The 21,458-nt window shown below is 36.4% G+C and overlaps 1 protein-coding gene and 1 long non-coding RNA gene across 2 annotated transcripts in view; one reads left to right on the top strand and one right to left on the bottom strand.

Annotated features, from left to right (window-relative positions):
• LOC138317341 (uncharacterized) overlaps positions 1-7,083 on the bottom strand; it is an 82,184-nt gene extending 75,101 nt beyond the window's left edge. The window contains exon 1 of the long non-coding RNA XR_011207758.1: positions 6,489-7,083. This is a non-coding gene — a long non-coding RNA (uncharacterized lncRNA). The remainder of the gene's footprint in view (positions 1-6,488) is intronic.
• The window catches only part of LOC138317343 (uncharacterized), a 471,671-nt gene that overhangs the window by 94,938 nt on the left and 355,275 nt on the right, over positions 1-21,458 (top strand). The window lies entirely within an intron of this gene.

Genomic DNA, 21,458 nt, shown 5'->3' with positions numbered 1-21,458 from the left:
ATACCAATTAAGCTACAGGCACTCTGTGATCTACCTTATCCAGAACCATAACTCCCGACCATTTATCAGTTAGTAAACAGACTGTGAAATGTTTGCCTGACTATCGCTCCTTTAAACACTAAACCTTGCCATTCATTCCATGTTACACATAGTGCATTTCAATGCTCAGGTCTGCACTCTTATATAAAAGTACATGCTCCCTTGTCAGGCATCAATAAAAGGGGCCCCTATAAAGGGCCTGTAACATTTGTGAGGCCCCCGAGGGGGAGTCTAATAAATAAAACAAAGAATGTGTAATCTACTAAATACAATACACTTTGGTGTTTTTTATCGTTAATTACTGTGTGGCTCTGCTCTAGTAGAATTATTAGGAATCTGGTCCAATTACACTAAAAGTCTAGGCTGTCTATTTTATATGGTAGACAGTGAACCTATCGCGGTGGTTGGTGGAAATTTGATGAATTTTGTTTATAGTTATGATATAAACAGGAATTTAGAACTATATAAACTATTCACTAATGCTTAACAGACAGACAAATCTGTGAAACTGACAATGGGTTTTATAGACGTTTCAGAATAATCAGCAATATCGCAATAAGGATATTGAGAGAATTATTTAGGGGCATCGACAAAGAAAAACCAATTTGAAGTGTCTGGATTCAAAGTTCTTATCATCTATACATCATATCAGTGCTACTCTTTCCTGAAAAGTTAAATGAAACACTCCTTAATCAATTAATGGAATAGTTCATTGCAAAATCAGAGGAGGGGGGTGGGGTGGGGTGGGGGGGGGGTTACCGGGTTATGATGAATTAAATTCCGTCGAAAATTGATTTAAAAACACCCAACTTTAGCATTCTTTATGCAACACCCAAGCCTCTTAGTTCAGGCTCATCAACTTTGTGTAATTGGCGAATGAGATATGTCATTATATGCTTGGTCCCCTTCAGGAAATAATACACCGACCCAAACAAATGTTGGAAGATTCTATTAAGGAATTTAAGGGCTAAAGGAAGGCGACTGAATAAGATATTTTAGGAAATTAGGGTCGACCCTATCAGCGAGTGTAGCATTCCAGTTTTAATGGTGGTGTCTAGCGAAACGTTCAGGGTAGATGAAAGAAATATCAAAATATGCATCGCACCATCACATTGAGGTTTCTATCTCAAGGTCGTTCCTTCATCTCTATCAAAATGTACTTAGAATCAAAAACATGAGTTCATTACAAGGGTTCTTACATCATATGTTACCTCCCTCTTCTTATCATACTATCTATACAAATCCGTCTGCCATTCTGAACATCGACCTAGAAGTTATGTAACCTCGTAATTAATCAACACTCATATAGAAAGTCCCCATTGTACATATAGTATAAAATCTAATTCACATTACACTTTATACTATAGAAATACAACACACATGGTATTTGTCTCAACTTTTAAGTCAAATTTGATAGTCACATCTTGCCTTGGTATACATAACCACAGCTACTAAGGAAGGCATAAAATTTTGACTGGGGATTATTAAAACTTTTGACGACTTTTCAATGTAACTTTTCTCTGTGTTATAATTTCAATCCTGTCATATACTTGATCATAAAACCATATCTCCATGTAAAGGAATTCAACATCAACGCTACAAATATAACATTGGAACCCAGATTTACACTACTCCGTGTTTTCAATTTTCAACTTTCATGTAATGCTACTTGTTCATTTTCTTTTAATGACAAGATATGAAGAGGCTAAGATTTTTTTTTTTATATAGGTATCCCAGAAAAAACAACTTTTGACCTACATCGTTAGTAACAGAATGTCAGACACCTTAACCACTGGGCCTCTCTTTTATAGCTCGTATATGATAGAATTCCTGCCTATCTCACTCCCGCTATAGAGATGATATATTGGGGGTGCTGTAGATACTGTCTAACCATAGATAATGGTTTTATTGTTCCTTTGAGGCCACCAAACTCCCTCTACCAACAGGCTGGTATTTCTCGTCTACAAACGTCATCCTCAGTCATGACCTCACGAACATAACAATATTTTTCCCACGTTATGAATAAATAAAAAGAGTTTTCAGGTCTTTGTATTATTCTTACACTTGGTCCCTACCACTCGCTTATTCCCAAACCTCAAACAGACACTGAGAAAGCCTACCTCCCCTTCAAACACAAATGGACTATCCCAGACTAAAAATTGGAAGAATCCATTACAAAAACAAAGGGTGGAATGTTCCAAGTGAATTATTTGGCCTTTCACATTAAGCATACAAATGACCATGAATGAACAATAATTTGAGCAATATGATGGATGAGCTAGCAGTTAACATGGAACTGACTCTACAACAGCACTTACCAAGAAATCTTACTCCCTCGGAATGTTGACCGTTTTTTTAGACTCAATAGCCAATTAATTATCATTTGCCCAGAATTTCACTTAACAAACCCTCCGTTTCATACTATTTTTGAGTTCCGAGTCCTCGCATCTCAGTAGCTAACGCGACGAACATCAACTGCACAAAATCTATATGTTAAGAACAACATAACTTCTGTTTTTATCAAATAATTAACTTTGAGTAAAAAAAATATTTTGAGTAACTCTCAATATGAGTAAAATAACATATTTTGAGTGCTAGCTACTCGTAGAAACCGAAGCCTTATTTTATTATAAACTATGATTATCAGTCCTATTTGTGGTATTATTCTGATGTGATTTCATTTCTGCCAAATATCTATAAATTGGCCAAGACATACAGTAGTAGTAGGTCATACGCTGCATACCATGCACAAATGCCTCAATTTTATATGAAATTTGGACGGGATGGGATGAACCATACCAAATGGATTGGGACTAGCATGTGTATATGATGAAGCCCCCCCTTCCCCAAACTCTGTATTATGACAGAGGCATAAAATCAGCTGACTTACACTAAACGGTATTATGGTTCCTGGTTCCTACAAATAAAGTGTTTAGACAACATTTTAAAAACTTTTGACTTCAACCATAAGATGGCCAGATGTTTGCCATCTTGTTCCTGAAATTATCTAATTATGCAATATGCACAATATAGGATCATGCTTACTTTCTAATATTTAAAGCAATCAACAAAAATGTCATCCAATAGGGCTGGCCCATTTCTTTTTTTTCTAATCATCATTCATATTATAATAGTTTTTCAAAAACATTCCTTTAAAACTCATAGAAAAATTTATCAATTAAGTAGAAAAATTAGTAATATGAGAGGTCATTAAAACTTCTAATTGATTTAAATTGAAGTCATTTTTTTGTATTTTTCAATATTTGTTAAATGTCAACCCAGAAACATTTGAAAAACGACATTCACAGCATGCCCCTCAAAAGGTGAGTTAAAGCAGACTCACCTAGGGTAAAATTGCTCTGGTTTAAATTTCCGGCAACACCAATAACCGATTATGTATTATTAACGTTGCCATAGTAACCACACATATACACACAGAAGATTGTGTAGTAAATCCACTTCTTGGTGATCACTCATGTGTGACACACAAGTAATGAAGCTTTCTATACATCCACACAACACATAGGCCTTGTTGCGTACGTCGCCATGGTAACTACACATATTTATATTTTTTTTTTCACAAACGTTTATGTCATCACCTTATATACACACAAATATATTTATTTTGCTTCCTTCCATCGTTTGTTCATTTCCAACACAAGTTGCCGTCAAACTTCTCCTACATTTCACCATGACGACTATGACGATGCAACTTTGGACCAAATCATGTCACACTAATAAAATCCCTATATCGTTTCCCTGTAAGTGACCACATTCTGCTTCATATTGATTGATCTGCTGGCCGGCCTACAATGCTACGAGGGGCTGGGGAGGATGAGGAGCTATGGATGCGTTTTCCTTCCACGTTTTCCTCCCCAATGGATTAGCGACCTAACACACAACCTGATTCATCACACATATGACATCAGATGAAGCCTTGATTGTGTACAACAATATATATATTTTAACATATCTATTAAGTCACTACTACACCAAAAATCTCCAAATATATAGGTCTCAATATAAGATGCTTGTTAGTTGTGGATAAATGTAATTGTATTATTTGATGTTGTACTATACTATCCAATACTTTGTGTAGAAAAGCAAATCTGGTATACCTTATCTATAAACATAACATCTACAACAGATACCCATCCTTTCCCTCCCCTAACTGATCACTTTTCCTCATCTACAACCTCCATTGTCGTCTGCTTATCAATCCCCTCCATCTTTTTCCTCTCATAACCTCAAAATCCAGCCTCACACTCCCTCACTAACCTTAACCTAGTTCCTCTTCTAACCTCAATTTTCCTTCTTTTTTCATCCTCATTCCCTCCAACCTCTTCCATCCTCACCCTCCTACCTCTTCCAACCTCACCTTCCTACCTCTTCCAACCTCACCTTCCTACCTCTTCCAACCTCACCTTCCTACCTCTTCCAGCCTCACCTTCCTACCTCTTCCAAACTCACTCTTCTACCTCCTTCGACCTCACCTTCCTACCTCTTCTGACCTCAGCCTCCTACCTCCTGAATCTCAGCCTTAAACCTCTTCCAACCTCAGCCTCCAGCCTATTCTGATCTCACCCTCCAACATCTTTCAACCTTTTCCAACCTCACCCTCTTATCTCAGTCTTAAACCTCTTCCAACCTCAGCCTCCAACCTCCTGAACCTCAGTCTCCAACAACCCATAACCTACAATGCCTCTCTTCCTACCATATTCCCTCCTACACCCATCAATTTTAGCCTTTATAAGTATTAACTCCCATCCTCTACATCTAGACTATCAAAAGCCTTTGTTTATTGTAGATATTTTAAGACATTTTGAACAATTTTTAGTATTGTTGCGGTTATTAATCCAAATTAGAAATTTCTATAAGACATAAATGCTCCCAGTTCTAGAGGACATATAAATGGGACGAGTCAGAAAGGACAGTTTGGGATGGATATTAATGCACATTAGAAACACTGCATCATTAATATGGACTCACACAACTCATGGCTGGGTCATTATAAAAAATGAAATACTTAGAAGCCAGACAGATACAAACAATGAAAAGTATTTCAGGAAAAGCACTTCCGTTAGCCCAGATTTTCAATGTTGAGGTCACCTCAGAAAATGATACATTTGTATGACAAAAGTTATTCAACTTTATCTCCTCTATCTGTTAATTCTAGGTATTATACAGGATGCAATGAGCACTTGTATGTACTGAAGAGGTTTCCATTGTTCTATTTATAAAAGTATTGTATTTATATTCTAACCAATCGGGCTCATATTTAAAATCACCCAAGCTAAAATTCAATTTTAAGTAACAATGTTAAGAAAGTGTTAGGCTTAATGGGATGTTTTGTGCACGAATAATTTTAAAGCTCTGTTTTAAGATCAGTTTTGATATAACATTAAAGCAGTACATTTTTAAGTTTCTATTAAATGTCTAACCAATATTTGGTCCACTAACCTATACCAACGGTGAGGTGTCTGTCTCGTCTGTAGTACACACCTGTATACACCTGAGCTCATGATTCACGACACGCTCAACCCTAACACACATGTACAGTCTCGCACATCTATATCTCACGTAACCTCCTCACACATAAAATCTTGGTACACACGTACGTCCCTGCACATGTGTAATACACGCACATGTGTATACACGACCCTCCAACGCTACTGTCTGTGTGCTATGGTAACAGACAGAATATTTCCTCACCTCAATATATCATACCTGTGACTTAATACCTCAGGTAGAGCTATTCATAGAATCAGATGTAGGTCGGATTCCCGGAGCATTCGGGACGATGTCTGCATTTAATATTAAATATGTATCAAAACCTGACAAACGCAAGCCAATAAAGAATAATATAAAATTGAAATATGATGTAACTATTTTTGCTGATGACTATCGGATGTGGTGGTGGTTACAGCTACAGAGATAGTTTTATTTGTAATGTCACCAGTACTAGTGTTACGTGATCTTAACACACTATCTGTTTCCAATAACACATACACCAACTATACAGCATTCTGAAAGGTCAGCCTGGACCACGCTGACCCGGTTATGCACTTAACATACAAGTACCTACCTTTTTACCTCCTAGTTTTTTTTTAAACGAGAATATGTACATCCATATTTAAAACCAGGACACGGAGCAGTTATCGTGGCAGACACACCTTCAGACAGGCAGCAGACCGTAGCCACCGTTAGAATCACTGGAGCGGAAAACCACAGTACTGTACAGACAAGCGGTAAGGTCTGACCATAACAACACTAACAAACAGGCCATGGCCAGTTGAGGTCATGACCTGGGCTGACCCCGTGACCTCGTCGGTGACCTGCCTTATGTCTAATAAAGGGCCAGAATTGCTGTGTCTAGCAGTGTTTACACTGGGGCAACAGGTGCTGTGGTTAGGGTATATATATAGATACTGATAGAGGCATGTACTTACATTCTGTGGCAGTGACTTGTCTGGGGGCCCATACAGTCTTCCTATTGACTAGTCCTGGGGAATACATCCACTCCTAGTCCAGGGAAAATTCTTTCCAAGTCCATAGAATATCCACTCCTTGTCAAGGGAAAATCCTGTCAAAGTCCAGAGATTGTCCAGTCCTTGGCCAGGGAACTTCAGTCTAAGTCTTGAGAATTCATTCCTATTCCAAGGAAAATCCCGTCCTAGTGCAGGCAATATCCAGTCTCCGTCCAGAGAATATCTAATTGATTGTATTAACCTATGGTGACTATAAGTCAATATTAAGGTTACCATCTATCATCTTTCAGAATTTAATGATAATCCACAGGCATAGGGCTTAAATTATGTAAGGTAAATTGTAATCAAGGTAAAATTGTAAGTCTTAGGGTAATTCACAGGTATGGATCAGGTAAATCTTAATACTGACAATCTACTGGATAAGAGGTAGAACCAAAACTTGGTACAGGTATGATTACTTATCATAATACACAGGTGTTAATCAGGTCTTCATCACAACTATCAGTGATACCCTGATAATCTACAGGTAAAATCCACCTCTGTAGAGATTTACTTTAACTAAGGTAATACACAGTTGGACATGTGAGCCTTAACATCATGATAATCCACATGTGTGAAGGTAGGTCTTAACAAGGGTAATCCATGTGTCTTAACAGGGGTAATCCATGGTAAAATGTTAGTGTCTTAACAGGGATAATCCATGGTAAAATGTTAGTGTCTTAACAGGGTAATCCATGGTAAAATGTGAGGGTAATCCATGTCTTAACAGGGTAATCCATGGTAAATATGAGTAACAGGGGGTAATCATGTGTCTAAAGTAATCCATGTGTCTTAACAGGGGTAATCATGTGTCTTAACAGGGTAATCCATGGTAAAATGTTAGTGTCTTAACAGGGATAATCCATGGTAAAATGTTAGTGTCTTAACAGGGATAATCCATGGTAAAATATGAGTCTGTCTTAACAAGGGTAATACATGTGTCTAACAAGAGTACTCCATGGTAAATTATGAGTGTCTTAACAGGGATAATCCATGGTAAAATATTAGTGTCTTAACAGGGGTAATCCATGGTAAAATGTGAGTGTCTTAACAGGGATAATCCATGGTAAAATGTTAGTGCCTTAACAGGGGTAATCCATGGTAAAATGTGAGAGTCTTAACAGGGATAATCCTTGGTAAAATGTGAGTCTTTCTTACCATGGTAATCTACGGTAAAATGTGAGTCTGTCTGAATAGGGGTAAATCTATCTGAATAGGAGTAATCCATGGTTAAACATGAGTCTAAGTCTGGAAAATCCACAGGTAAACTTAAGTTAGGGTATCTATACATGTACAAGTTTATATCAGGATATTTCACATGCAGACAGGCGAGACTGTAAACAGGCAAGTAGACAGGTGGGTCGGTAGACAGGTGAGACGGTAGACAGGTGAGATGGTAGACAGGCGAGTCTGTAGACAGGCAAGTCTGTAGACAGGTAAGTCTGTAGTAAGATGAGACGGTAGACAGGTGAGATGGTAAACAGGTGAGTCTGTAGACAGGTGAGTCTAGACAGGCAAGTCTGTAGACAGGTGAGACTGTAAACAGGTGAGATTGTAGACAGGTGAGACTGTAGGCAGGTGAGTTAAGAAATAGGTCACTGCACTGTCGACACTCTGGTAAGCTCTTCAGAAGTTCCAGGTAGATTGTAGACATCCCCAGGCGTCTGTCCTGTCAATAGAAAAGTTATAACAATAGTCAATGTGGCTAATACACTGTATATGACATTGATTTTATACACATTCTATAGACAGCGACATTTGTGTGTAGCCCGGTAGGACTTGTACAAACTTTAACAATAAAGTATGAAACTTCAAATCAATCCCAGACCTGTCTGGGTCATGTCTTATTTATAACACACTTCAGCTGTGTATATATTAATGCCACAATACATTTGAATTTGAAAAAAAAAATATATATATATTAGAAGTAATTCAATCTTAAGTGCATTCTATCCATTTCCAAGTGTCAGGTGAATAGTTCTATATTCTATAATCCTATAACTGTAGTTATAATAGTAAAATCATATAAAACTATATTTTTCAACGTGATAATTTCAGTAATTTTGATAGCTTTAAATTATTCAATGGTGGATCTGTCTGAACTATTTATAGAACGACTGATCTTCCGTGTCTAATATGTAAGTAGATCAAACAATTCTGAGCTCAAGTACAGTCTGGTACAATAGGTACAGGTCTGGTTGTCTACTAGTTATGTTTGTACAGAAGAATATGTCTACTAGTTATGTTGGTACAGTAGTTATATATGTCTACTAGTTATGTTGGTACAGAAGAGTATGTCTACTAGTTATGTTGGTACAGTAGTTATATATGTCTACTAGTTATGTTGGTACAGAAGAGTATGTCTACTAGTTATGTTGGTACAGTAGAGTATGTCTACTAGTTATGTTGGTACAGTAGAGTATGTCTACTAGTTATGTTGGTACAGTAGAGTATGTCTACTAGTTATGTTGGTACAGAAGAGTATGTCTACTAGTTATGTTTGTACAGAAAGGTATGTCTACTAGTTATGTTGATACAGTAGAGTATGTCTACTAGTTATGTTGGTACAGTAGTTATATATGTCTACTAGTTATGTTGGTACAGAAGAGTATGTCTACTAGTTATGTTGGTACAGTAGAGTATGTCTACTAGTTATGTTGGTACAGTAGAGTATGTCTACTAGTTATGTTGGTACAGTAGAGTATGTCTACTAGTTATGTTGGTACAGTAGAGTATGTCTACTAGTTATGTTGGTACAGAAGAGTATGTCTACTAGTTATGTTGGTACAGAAGAGTATGTCTACTAGTTATGTTGGTACAGTAGAGTATGTCTACTAGTTATGTTGGTACAGAAGAGTATGTCTACTAGTTATGTTGGTACAGTAGAGTATGTCTACTAGTTATGTTGGTACAGTAGAGTATGTCTACTAGTTATGTTTGTACAGTAGTTATATATGTCTACTAGTTATGTTGGTACAGTAGAGTATGTCTACTAGTTATGTTGGTACAGTAGAGTATGTCTACTAGTTATGTTGGTACAGTAGAGTATGTCTACTAGTTATGTTGGTACAGTAGAGTATGTCTACTAGTTATGTTGGTACAGTAGAGTATGTCTACTAGTTATGTTGGTACAGAAGTGTATGTCTACTAGTTATGTTTGTACAGAAGAGTATGTCTACTAGTTATGTTGATACAGTAGAGTATGTCTACTAGTTATGTTTGTACAGAAGAGTATGTCTACTAGTTATGTTGGTACAGAAGAGTATGTCTACTAGTTATGTTTGTACAGTAGAGTATGTCTACTAGTTATGTTGGTACAGTAGAGTATGTCTACTAGTTATGTTGGTACAGTAGAGTATATATGCTACTAGTTATGTTGGTACAGTAGAGTATGTCTACTAGTTATGTTTGTACAGAAGAGTATGTCTACTAGTTATGTTGGTACAGTAGAGTATGTCTACTAGTTATGTTTGTACAGAAGAGTATGTCTACTAGTTATGTTGTACAGTAGAGTATGTCTACTAGTTATGTTGGTACAGTAGAGTATGTCTACTAGTTATGTTTGTGTACAGAAGTGTATGTCTACTAGTTATGTTGATACAGAAGTGTATGTCTACTAGTTATGTTGATACAGAAGAGTATGTCTACTAGTTATGTTTTACAGTAGAGTATGTCTACTAGTTATGTTTGTACAGTAGTATCTATAGTAATATGTCTACTAGTTATGTTGTACAGAAGAGTATGTCTACTAGTTATGTTTGTACAGTAGAGTATGTCTACTAGTTATGTTTGTACAGTAGAGTATGTCTACTAGTTATGTTGGTACAGAAGAGTATGTCTACTAGTTATGTACAGAAGAGTATGTCTACTAGTTATGTTGGTACAGTAGAGTATGTCTAATAGTTATGTTTGTACAGAAGAGTATGTCTACTAGTTATGTTGGTACAGTAGAGTATGTCTACTAGTTATGTTGGTACAGTAGTTATATGTCTACTAGTTATGTTGGTACAGAAGAGTATGTCTACTAGTTATGTTGGTACAGTAGAGTATGTCTACTAGTTATGTTTGTACAGAAGAGTATGTCTACTAGTTATGTTGGTACAGTAGAGTATGTCTACTAGTTATGTTGGTACAGTAGAGTATGTCTACTAGTTATGTTTGTACAGAAGAGTATGTCTACTAGTTATGTTGGTACAGTAGAGTATGTCTACTAGTTATGTTGGTACAGAAGAGTATGTCTACTAGTTATGTTGGTACAGTAGAGTATGTCTACTAGTTATGTTGTACAGTAGAGTATGTCTACTAGTTATGTTGTACAGAAGAGTATGTCTATATATGTTACTAGTTATGTTGGTACAGAAGTGTATGTCTACTAGTTATGTTGGTACAGTAGTTATATATGTCTACTAGTTATGTTGGTACAGAAGTGTATGTCTACTAGTTATGTTGGTACAGAAAGGTATGTCTACTAGTTATGTTGATACAGTAGAGTATGTCTACTAGTTATGTTTGTACAGTAGTTATATATGTCTACTAGTTATGTTGATACAGTAGAGTATGTCTACTAGTTATGTTGGTACAGTAGAGTATGTCTACTAGTTATGTTGGTACAGAAGAGTATGTCTACTAGTTATGTTGGTACAGAAGTGTATGTCTACTAGTTATGTTGGTACAGAAGAGTATATCTACTAGTTATGTTGGTACAGAAGAGTATGTCTACTAGTTATGTTTGTACAGAAGTGTATGTCTACTAGTTATGTTGGTACAGAAGAGTATGTCTACTAGTTATGTTGGTACAGTAGAGTATGTCTACTAGTTATGTTGGTACAGAAGAGTATGTCTACTAGTTATGTTTGTACAGTAGAGTATGTCTACTAGTTATGTTTGTACAGAAGAGTATGTCTACTAGTTATGTTTGTACAGTAGAGTATGTCTACTAGTTATGTTTGTACAGAAGAGTATGTCTACTAGTTATATCACGTTTGTACAGTGTAGGAGCCAATGTTGCTAATGATTAAGATGTGCTGATATCACCTTTCTAACCTTGTGACATAACTTTTCTAACAAGACCCTGTGACATCACTTTTCTAAAGACAAGACCCTGTGACATCATACTTTTCTAACAAGACCCTGTGACATCACTTTTCTAACAAGACCCTGTGACATCACTTTTCTAACAAGACCCTGTGACATCACTTTTCTAACAAGACCTGTGACATCACTTTTCTAACAAGACCCTGTGACATCACTTTTCTAACAAGACCCTGTGACATCACCTTTCTAACAAAACCCTGTGACATCACTTTTCTAACAATACCATGTGACATCAGTTTTCTAAGAAGACCCTGTGATATCACTTTTCTAACAAGACAATGTGACATCACTTTTCTAACAAGACCCTGTGACATCACTTTTCTAACATGACCCTGTGACATCACTTTTCTAACAAGACCACTGTGACATCACTTTTCTAACAACAAGACCCTGTGACATCACTTTTCTAACAAGACCCTGTGACATCACTTTTCTAACAAGACCTGTGACATCACTTTTCTAACAAGACCCTGTGACATCACTTTTCTAACAAGACCCTGTGACATCACTTTTCTAACAAGACCCTGTGACATCACTTTTCTAACAAGACCCTGTGACATCACTTTTCTAACAAGACCCTGTGACATCACTTTTCTAACAAGACCCTGTGACATCACTTTTCTAACAAGACCCTGTGACATCACTTTTCTAACAAGACCCTGTGACATCACTTTTCTAACAAGACCCTGTGACATCACTTTTCTAACAAGACCCTGTGACATCACTTTTCTAACAAGACCCTGTGACATCACTTTTCTAACAAGACCCTGTGACATCACTTTTCTAACAAGACCCTGTGACATCACTTTTCTAACAAGACCATGTGACATCACTTTTCTAACAAGACCCTGTGACATCACTTTTCTAACAAGACAATGTGACATCACTTTTCTAACAAGACCCTGTGACATCACTTTTTCTAACAAGACCCTGTGACATCACTTTTCTAACAAGACCATGTGACATCACTTTTCTAACAAGACCCTGTGACATCACTTTTCTAACAAGACAATGTGACATCACTTTTCTAACAAGACCCTGTGACATCACTTTTCTAACAAGACGCTGTGACATCATCATTCTATTGGGACAGAAAGACATTTTTATTTCTAATGATCATCTGCTTGTTGAGAGAACTTGCTGATAAAGTTGTCCGTAGCACCAGTTTTCCAGTCTGCCAGCTTTATAAACCAAATCTGTCTACTTTATTGTAGATTAGGCTCAGACTCAACTGCTTGTCTAAGGCAAACTAGCTTACACGACTAATCTATAAATCTAATGCAACTGTATTCTTGGATATAATGATGACGGCACGGGGCATGTTTTCCAGGATAAGCACTAAAACCCAACAGTCTTTCAAATTGATTGAAAGACCATTATTTTAATGGATTTTGTTACGAGCCTTAGAAAGGCGATCGCATTTTTCACCGCATACAGTACAATTCAATCAACAAAGCGATAGATCTCAAATCGCCACCACATGCTAAACATTACCGTGGCTTGGTGACCATAATTCAGCTAAAATCACAGTTATATAACATTAATCATACAGAAATGGGTGTAATTTGATAGTCTGATTTGTATATACAAACATGATATTTTATTGATCTATATCTGAATTCGTCTATTCATTCCCCGCTTCTGTAAGATATTAAACCCCACTCTATATACAATTACAACAGAATGCCACAGGACAGGAAGGGACGATACACAACACCCGGGGATGGACATGGATCACTCTGGGACGATACACAACACCCGGGGATGGACATGGATCACTCTGGGACGATACACAACACCCGGGGATGGACATGGATCACTCTGGGACGATACACAACACCCGGGGATGGACATGGATCACTCTGTTTCATAATGGCAGTATAAGATCTTTTGGTACAAATCAGATCACATCTACATCAGAATAGATTGATCTTGGCACGATCACATCTACATCAGAGATTGATCTTGGCACGATCACATCTACATCAGAGATTGATCTTGGCACGATCACATCTACATCAGAGATTGATCTTGGCACGATCACATCTACATCAGAGATTGATCTTGGCACGATCACATCTACATCAGAGATCGATTTTGGCCCCATCACATATAAATCAGTCTCCATGATCATGAAATAATCTCAGACTTAAGTTAACTTTTTGTAACGTCACCTTTGATAGGGTAAGTCTAAAATTATGACTGTTTTGGACTTAAGTCTGTCTCATGATCCTGAAGCCAGAAATTGGTCTTAGTAAGTTGATATATCTACATCAGTAATTGGCATGATTGTGTCGATTGATCTTGGCATGATTACATCTACATCAGAAGTTGATCTTTTTTAATTGGCATGATTGTATCTACATCAGAAGTTGATCTTGGCATGATTACATCTACATCAGAAGTTGATCTTTTTTAATTGGCATGATTGTATCTACATCAGAAGTTGATCTTGGCATGATTACATCTACATCAGAAGTTGATCTTTTTTAATTGGCATGATTGTATCTACATCAGAAGTTGATCTTGGCATGATTACATCTACATCAGAAGTTGATCTTTTTTAATTGGCATGATTGTATCTACATGACATCAGAAGTTGATCTTTTTTAATTGGCATGATTGTATCTACATCAGAAGTTGATCTTGGCATGATTACATCTACATCAGAAGTTGATCTTTTTTAATTGGCATGATTGTATCTACATCAGAAGTTGATCTGGCATGATTACATCTACATCAAAGTTGATCTTTTTAATTGGCATGATTGTATCTACATCAGAAGTTGATCTTGGCATGATTACATCTACATCAGAAGTTGATCTTTTTTAATTGGCATGATTATTAATCAGAAGTTGATATGTTCTACATCAGAAGTTGATCTTGGCATGATTGTGTCTACATCAGAAGTTGATCTTGGCATGATTACATCTACATCAGAAGTTATCTTTTTTAATTGGCATGATTGTATCTACATCAGAAGTTGATCTTGGCATGATTGTATCTACATCAGAAGTTGATCTTTTTTAATTGGCATGATTACATCTACATCAGAAGTTGATCTTGGCATGATTTATCTACATCAGAAGTTGACTTGGCATGATTACATCTACATCAGAAGTTGATCTTTTTCATGATTACATCTACATCAGAAGTTGATCTTTTTTAATTGGCATGATTGTATCTACATCAGAAGTTGATCTTTTTTAATTGGCATGATTGTATCTACATCAGAAGTTGATCTTGGCATGATTACATCTACATCAGAAGTTGATCTTGGCATGATTACATCTACATCAGAAGTTGATCTTTTTTAATTGGCATGATTGTATCATTACATCTACATCAAAGTTGATCTTTTGTCTTCCTTTATCGTTCTGTTTTCAGAGCTAAACAGACTTATCAACACTTCCCACTTTTCCACTCCCTCACACAGTTACCTCCCTTAGGAAAACTTTCTAGAAACATGAACTCTACAATCAAGGGTAACAACTTCCTGGGGTTTTGGCCAAATTTGGTCGTACTTGAAAACGATGATCAAAATGCTAATTCCAAACTTTAAACAAAACAATTTGAATACTATTTCTCATGCTATGCCTTAAATACCGAATTTATTTTCAAATACATCATCGTAAAAGTATATTTGATTTCTAACTGGTTTTTCATCTTCTCTCCTTAGACCTTACAGTGTAAAGTCAAATTATATATAAATTTGAAAGATTAAGTAGTCTATGAATTTCATCAACTTTAATTCCACATGATATGATAGCTGTGTATACCTAATTTACTTTTTCCCCTAACGGTCTGTCAGCGACGCAATCTTTCATTGACCCCGAGGTAAGCAATAATTCTACGTATAGTCTTTGATGATCAGATTCTGCGACCAAACAGGGCCTTTTTATCTGTTTAATTCCTGCGACTTTCCTCAACTTTGTCGTTTACAATTTTAGACAGAGAAGGTTATTTTGACTTGTAATCAAATCTCGCTGTCCCTACAGATTCCTAGGAGCCTAAGATGTTCTCAGTTTTCTCTATCTAAATATCATTAGGAGGTAATCATTCAGGGCCGAGACTCGTAATCACATCAGATTGGCATGAATTTCACTAAGCTCAATTGAACTCAAGTCGGGTTTGAACATATAACATAATATCTACTTTTAACATAAAGATGTAATTTTTATTTCCTTGATGGACAATGGGTGACTTCTTAAAGCAATTTTATATTTGTTCATATGCTCGTATATACACTTTTTATCTTATTATTATTATTATTTTTTTTTTTTAATTTCTCAGTAGAAATAAATTCTATTTAAAGTGCAAATGTGGTAGTGATAACATGTCAATACACCTTGATCATACCAGGGCCTGACACAAGGACAGCACCGCACATAATGTTCAACACCTCAACTCTCTGTCCCACAATAATAATTATATATGTATAACCCCCTCCCCCATCTCCCTGCACTCGTCATTTCCATCCCCCTCCCCTCCCTTTTGTCATTTCCTCTCATCATTGTCAAGCAGACTGACCTCAACGATAATGACAGGCCCTCTCTGGCCACCAATCAAAAATCTCTAATTCAATTTTAACGTAGCAATTTTGGTCGACGCCTTTATCTCTGACGAGGTCCTAGTCTGCCTCATCGAGATAACTACATATACGCATCTACTGCCAGGGTGTGAGTAGGCATACTCTGTAAGGCGGTTGTCCCGTAGGAAAAAAAAGCCAGACCTATCCAACATGCCGCCTGTCCGATGTTATTATATCTAATTTGCCTGTGATCGTTACAAACACTTGTCGAAGCCATGTCATTTGCTTTATATATCTAGGCACATGCTTTGGACAGGAATATAACAGCCATTTTAACTTTCCCCCCAACGCAAATTTGTCATGTTTAGAATGAGAGTTCAGAGAGAAAATGTTTGAGTCAGCTCTCTTAACGTAACGTAACGGGAGTGCGAGATCCATCCGAATAGAAAATCAATGCTGACAAAATGAAGCTGTGCTGCGATAACAGTTGAGAATGGGGGGTACGTAGTTGTGATGAAACAGAGCATTGTTTCCTGAGGGTTTTTCGCCAGTAATTAACTCGTCAACAATGACCCAAGGGACTCGTGTTACAAGCGAGGGAAATTGACAAGAGAAGCCTTACAAACGACTCTTGGTGAACTAACAATGTTCTTAACGAACAAAAGTCGGCGACGACAATTCAGAGCAAAGAAAGCTCTGTGAAAAAATTCTCTTAAATACCTCCATACAAAACTTCTATGGTACCGCATTAAATGAAATTCACCTTTTTTTTTAAATGCAACTCAAGAATCAAGAAAGCAGACCTTGTAAATGGAACAGATGGAACAGATGTGAATTTTCTCAAATTAGAAAAAAAAAAGACCCACAGCAATCCAGTACACCCAAGGGTGATCATATTGTTAGCACTTATATAAATTACCCCAAAAAAATCCCTTACAGTAAGAATTGGACATTATCTTGTGGATAGGATACTAATATAGTACTAAGTAGTGATAGAACACTGCAGATCTTAGGTCTCGGCCAAATAAGTATGATAGTATGACTTTAGGTCAGAAAGTGAGATTATTCATGGAAAGGGGAGAAAAGATGATCTCAGAAACCAATTCACCTTATATCTTGGAATTGAAGTTGATACAATTCTTACATCCTTTTAAGAACCTTTTTCAACATTCGTGGTTTCCATTTCAAAACAAGTATGCAAAAATTTATATTTGTGGATTTAATAATTGAATGATAATTCCTATTAATATAGACGTCGTAGATATTGATTCGTGAAGGTCATTCGCACGCGAATTAAAGTTGGTTTACAGTATTGGCAATGCTTTGGACTCTTCGCGATATCAATAAAATGATTTTGCTTCTGGATTGAACCTCATGTAACTTGACTACCTTTATATAATATATCAAGGATTTTGTTGGCCCCAAATCATTTTTATCATTCATTCAAACAGACTTAACTCTCACACTTAACTGTGTTGACTTAATGAGGTTAAATCTAAGTTAGTTAAGTTGTCTGACATAAACAGTAGCCCTTCAGGTCTAGACCTTATTGGCCAGAAGGCCAAGGTATCCAATATTCCAACACTATACAAATTGGAATTTCAAGGTACTGGTCCTACACTGTTGGTTTTTTATTGGGAAACTTTTGGTTCTTTCTACCCGAGGCCTGCTAACAGTACAGCTAACGACATAATCATGTCATTTTCACCTTACAGACTTGGGTGTTATTGGGTACTTAAATTCTGTCAGTTTGACAGTGACCTCCAGTTCCCGTATGAAGTTATCCTTATGAACTTATCCATTGCTATGTTGAGTTTATAAAAGAAATGTTTTATTTTCTCTCAGCACTTGTTGGGGTGTTTGCTACATTGTCATGGCAACCCTTCGATAATCAGCCTGCTATTACCTCTGGAAACCTAACCGCAGATGAAAGTCCATGTTGTATCACTGGCGAAGGCTTTGCAAGGACTAGCCTTGGTCCATATAGAAGAAGGACTCAGTGGTTTAAACAAAATGTATTTACTAAAGCTCTTTACAAATATTTACATAACCTTGAGACTTCATTTGTAGCCAAGTACATATGACTGCATGGCTTCCTCATATATATATATACTAAACATGACAACATTGACCTTCAGAGCTCCTATAGCAAAAGAAAACTATCACATTGGTTTGATGATCCAAAACAAAAAGAAACTGATCACCAAATAAGCTTCTGTAAATTTGCATCAAAATTAAATTCAAAAGCTATGGTCTTCAATAACTCTTGTCATTTCTTTATGGAAGACTTAAAGGATTGAAAAATATATCTTTTTGCGATAATATTGGACTCCTGCCTGCATAGTATTATAGTGCAATCTTACTGAACCGCTACTGGTCATACTAACAAGCAAATCAGTCACCCTCCTGATACAAACTGTGACAGCATCGCCTCTAGGATAAATGATAAAAGACAGGATATGCAAAACTCCTGATGCTAATTAGAGATGATTTATACCAGGGTTGTCTGTGCCATATTTTATCAAAATCTGTCCAGTAGTTTAGGAGGAGTTTGCCAGACCAAGTTGTGCCATCAGACGGACGGACGAACGTTCTGACAACCTGATTTCCCAGTATACTCCCCTCAGTTAAACTTTGTTGCGGTGGTATAATAAAACCAACGATAACAGGAAATGAGGTTTAGATGATACAGACAAAGAGAAAATAAAATACAGAATAAAAAAGGAGAAAGGAAACCTTATAAAGAGATGAGGGGGAAAAAAGGTTAAGATGGTACAGAGGATGAGAAAGGAAATGAGGTTTAGATAAATCAGAAGATCAGAGGAGTTTAGATGAATCAGAAGATGTAGAGAATAGCGGTGTACTTTTGAGGAGCTTAACTAGTGCTGCAGGGAGGTATCATTGAGTCTTATTGATGAGACAGTTGTGAAATCGTTGATACACAGTGATACCACTTTGAGTCTGTGACCTTATCAGATCCACAACAGCAAGCTCGTGGCAACAGATTTTTGCCTTCTCTGTGTGTTCTCTTCCAAGTGGCACACCTCGGCAATTAATCGCCATATACCGATGTGGCCAAAGAAAGGAGGCATTTGATTGGACGGCAAACAAAACTACATTTGATTACAAGACTAAGTGGGACAATCGTTACAGTTTTAAACCAAATACGTTTGTTTGCATAGCAGCATGAATGGTTGCGATGGAAACAACACAATTGGGAGGGGATTAAAACAAGGATAAAGGCTTAGGCGGAAGAACGGTCCATGCTGGACCAGGGTGACCAGGGCGTGCTGCCATCGCCACGCGAGGCGATAGATGACATTGTCAAGGTCACACATCCTTCATAGCGAGAATTATTCATTAGCGAGATTGACCCAAACTGTCTCCTTCTCCGTCACCATATATATCAAATAGTCAGTTTGTATTGATTACAAAACACTCTCTAATTCTCTGTATAACGCCAGGGCCTCAACACTATCCAATGTCAAGCTCCTTCGCACTCCGTACTGGTCTCTATATATACCGACCTCTGGGACTTTTACCAATACATGATACTGCGTGTAGTTCAATTCTATTGCAAACATGTAACTTAGTATATGTGTCATTTCTTATAGAAATATTGATTCATAAATTGGCGATTTTTTTTCCTCCACATGAAATAAATTGTTAATTGATCTTTTCGTTAGTTTTAAACATGTGTTGAATACTTATGAAAATGTTAAATTATCAAGCAAGAGATTTAACGAAATCCAATCATGCACCTCTAATGTCAATTGATATCTCAATTTACACACAAAAGGTACAAAGCAATGTTTTCAAATTTCGAAATGTAACAGCCAAATTAAGAGTATGTCAAAAATGATTTCTGCATTTCAGTTATTTATTAAGGTCTGCTAAGCTTGACAAATTGAGGCCCTTATTTAAATGCTTATTTTCTGTACTTATACTACATTTGGACTAAGATTCAAGATAAACATACTGCTATATATGAACTCTGGTCCTCTGTGAAATGATAACTTAGATCTCTGTTGCTCAATTTTCCCCAAAGAATCGCAAAACTTCTGATGATCTGCCTGATCTGTGGCATAAAAAATGTTGATTGAAAGCAGGTAGCAGACAACTTTTAAACGTGTTCGACAGCTAGCCAAATTTCATTGTTTGACAGCAAAATTCAGAGAGATTTCCTCTCCTTTTTTTCAAGTTTACGGCCCATCGACAGTTAAGAAGTGTTATCTACGGCTGAACTATTTACTTAAACATGAATAGACAAATTTACCATAGTTTTAAAGATATTTGAGATTAAATGTGAATTATTGAAATTAAAAGCATAAACGTTTTCCAACAAGCATTTAAAACATCTTCAGTGGTAAAATATTCTTCAGATTGGAAATCATTGCCCAAAAAAAAAAAGACACAAAAAAAAAGATAAAGATAATAAAATTAGATATTAAACTGTTTTTTTAAATAAGTCTTCTTGTTAAATGTACTATTTTTATATTATTATTAAAACCCTATGAAGTTCTTTAAATCTGTGTCATGGTTTTTGAAAATGGAAGAAAGACAAAGCTATCCCAGAAAAAAATTATAGCCCATGGTCAGAACCTGGAAATGCGATGAGTTTCAATCAGCCACCACACCCTTAATCACTTGGATTTGCAAGATGTCTTGGGTATATATGGTCTTTCTGACATAATAAATGTGTTTTAAGATAAATAAAGACTTTGATGTGTTTGGTTACAAAGAAAAATAACTCAAGTCTTCACTATAGTATTGAGTGGATAGACAGAATTATCTCCCCTTTACTTTCAGAATCTCTTAAAAAAACCATTTTGATGTCCAGGAAATGTTGTGGAACCTCGCAACAAGATTACTTAAAAATCTATTCTGGTTTTTTAAAATCTTAATTATTACCAATGATTAATTACTAAATAAGTTTTGATGTTCAATAAATGATTGGTTGAGAGACATGCAAGTTCCTCTATCACAGAAATTTTCCATATTAAAGATTTATGAGAAGGAGAAAAACTAAGGATATTTCAAAATAAATGAGGTATGCTCTATAAGTGTGATTTTTAGTGGTCAGTTTCAACCAGTCATTGGTCTATTAGTCATTGTCAACACATATGTTTGTAAGTAGATGTATAAGGAATCTATGGAAGAGATAAAATTTCAACAAGTTCTGTTGGAAATCTAATGCACCAATACTATACGGATACTTGACAAATGACTCTACTGATAAGTCCACTCAAATTTCTTTCTAGTTCTTA

Source organism: Argopecten irradians, chromosome 3, assembly GCF_041381155.1.
Source record: "Argopecten irradians isolate NY chromosome 3, Ai_NY, whole genome shotgun sequence".
Taxonomy (NCBI): Eukaryota; Metazoa; Mollusca; class Bivalvia; order Pectinida; family Pectinidae; genus Argopecten; species Argopecten irradians.
This window is presented reverse-complemented; position numbering and strand designations above follow the sequence as displayed.